This window comes from Diaphorina citri, unplaced genomic scaffold, assembly GCF_000475195.1.
Source record: "Diaphorina citri unplaced genomic scaffold, Diaci psyllid genome assembly version 1.1 scaffold370, whole genome shotgun sequence".
Taxonomy (NCBI): Eukaryota; Metazoa; Arthropoda; class Insecta; order Hemiptera; family Psyllidae; genus Diaphorina; species Diaphorina citri.
Window position 1 is genome coordinate 184,808 of NW_007377805.1, and position 2,844 is coordinate 187,651.

Consider the following 2,844-nt stretch of genomic DNA (forward strand, 5'->3'; position numbering starts at 1 on the left):
GTCGAGAAGAAATGAGTTTTCCTTCTCTCTCGGGACGATAACACCTTCGCTGCTACAGTTCCCTCTATGAAACCACCTAATAAAAGGTTCTATCTTTATATTTCAGCTAAATTGTCCTTTTTCACTAATTGTTGTTTTTGTAATGTTTGTGATTTGTAAAAAGGGCTTGTCCCGTAAATATATTATTATTATTATTATTAAGAATGCGCTATTAATTTTTCGACAAAGTCCCAACTTTGAGTCGGGTTGTCCTCAATAGGAAGCTATTCACTATGAAAAAACTGTAGCGGAGATCTTATCGTCCCTAGAGAGAAGAAAGACAGGATATAAGAAATCCAGCCTTTGATTCCTAATTTCCTAATCAATGGTTCCAAAACTAAAACTCAGTTTTTGCTATCGAATGTCTTCTTTCACACCCTGTCAGTGTTTTTTGTCGGGGAAAAAGATTGCAAATTGTAACATTTATTGCTATCTCGGGGGTAAAGGATACTGCTAGTAATGCTACTCGTAGCATCATACAGGAGTACAAGAGGGTCGTTCCATTTTATTCATAGGTCGCAAGGTATACAATATCATAATGTACTTTAAGGTACGTATTACACATCCTATTATCTGTTTGTCAGCGCTGTAAGCTGTAGCTAGTCGTACCTACGAGTATTATCTGTTTATATCAGTGCTGTAGGCTGTAGCTAGTCGTATTATCTGTTTATAATACTATCAAGCTGATGTAGCTAATACAGATGGACTTCATCGTCCCGAAATCCAAGAGAGAAGGAACACAGGATAGGAGAAAGCCATCCGTTCCGAGAACGAACCTTATCTGTTTAGGATAAAGTTTATAGGTCAACTACAAGTAGGTATGTACCGCACTCCAAGAAACGCTACTCTAGGTTGCGGGTTCGATTCCCTCCCGGGGCAGATTTTATCCCAAACAGACGATGTTCGTTCTCGGAACGACTGGCTTTCTCCCATCCCACCTTTCTTCTCTCTTCGATCTCGGGACGATAAGACCTCAGTTGTTCCCTTTATAAACTTTTTTTTAAAAGGATTCTAGGCACTCAGCCGACGAATCACATTCTAAACAAGTCATAGCCAGCCTAGTGAGTAGAAAATAAAATTTGAATTTTCGACCTTTTACAGTTATTTTTTCGGAGTTTTGACCTCAGATTTGGATTTTTCCCAACTTTTTACATAGGGAATCGACCAATTATTTATATTTTTTACCCATTTGCAACTGCTCCATTATGGTATCACCACAGGGGAGTAAGAGAAAGAAAAATGAAATACCTAGAGCGAGAGAGAGAGAGAGAGAGAGAGAGAGAGAGAGAGAGAGGGAGAGAGAGAGTGAGGAAGAGGAGGATAAAAAGAGATAGGGAAAGGGAGAGAAGGAGAAATAGACAAACGAAGAGGGAAGGAGAGAGAGAGAGGGGAATAGTGAAAGAGGGAGAGAGACAGGAATCATGGTATCACCTATTAACATTTACATAATGATTATGAGATTATAAAGTTCAAGGTTTTAAAGCTAAATTTTCCCTTCTGTTTTATATGTTACAATCCTTCCATACCCCCAATATTGTCTCTATACCTACCTCAGTGGTGTAGTGGTTAACGTGGTGTACTGTGGATCTGGAGGTTGGTGGTTCGAGTCCAGGTCAAGTCATAAATTGAAACGTGGTGTATTAATAGGAGAACGATATTTGTGACACAAGCAATTGAATTAAAACAGTTAGAATTATTCCTTTTTTTCCAAAGTTTAAAATTTCATTTTCTCACATCCCAGAAAATTTCATTTTCTCACATCCCAGAAAAATAAGTAGGTATGTATGTAGTTAGGTATTCCTGAGGTGGTAATGGTGGTATAAACTTGTTAAACTTTGCTATAAAAGAATTTACCAATGGCCAAATAATCAAACAAGGCAGGATTTAAGTTTTGCTGTTAGAAAGTCGAATTTATTTGGAAAATATCACAAAATTAGTTTAAATGGTAAATTTTTTCAGCGGGCCAATTTGGACAAAAAACATTTGAATGTGAAATAAGTTTTATGATAAAAAAAGTAAAAAAATAAATAAAAATAAAAAATCAGGCAAGCATATCCACCAATATTTCCCGTGGTGCATATTGCCTACTCAAAGTATTGAACGGCGTTCACACAAATTCCAAAGAAAATGGCTCTAATTATACCTTATGGGGAAATATTTGGGTGGAACATAGATGTTAAGCTCCACTCATCATGGTGTCCATCTGGACGGACCATTTATTGGTTCGGTGTTTCGGTGTTAACAAGCTTGGTTGGTGGCGAAAACCTATCTGCATCCCTAGTTAGCTTGGTTGGTGGCGCGTCCGCCTGATTGATTCAAGAAAGAAAAAAAAATGATACCTGGTAGCAATAAAATTAATGATAATAAAAACCAAGTGTAGGTACGTATTACAAAGTAGGCAAGTATCCAAATTGACCTGCTATGATAGAAATCTAGATACATGTACATAATTATGTAGGTAATAGGTATTTAGGAAAACATAAATTATTTACATTCTGTACAAAAGAAGTGTTAAAGACATTGTAAAATTAGTCAAATTTATTTTTTTGAAAACCTATCTGCATCCCTGTTATCTCTTCATTCCTGTAACTATACCTAACCTATATTGACTTCGTTTCATATTCACAGACATTACCATTGTATCTCTTTTTGTTTGATTGAGGTTTAACGCCAGCCAGCCTAGTTAGCTTGGTTGGTGGCGCGTCCGCCTGATTGATTCAAGAAAGAAGAAAAAAATAGAAAGTAAAAATGATAGGTAGCAATAAAATTAATGATAATAAAAACCAAGTGTAGGTACGTATTACA

General features: G+C 36.5%; 1 long non-coding RNA gene across 1 annotated transcript; it reads left to right on the plus strand.

Moving 5' to 3' along the window:
• The first annotated feature begins 1,313 nt into the window (after positions 1-1,313).
• Positions 1,314-2,332, plus strand: LOC113466961. Its single transcript, XR_003391196.1, has 2 exons — positions 1,314-1,344; positions 1,415-2,332. It is a non-coding gene; the product is annotated as an uncharacterized LOC113466961 (long non-coding RNA).
• The last annotated feature ends 512 nt before the right edge of the window (positions 2,333-2,844 follow it).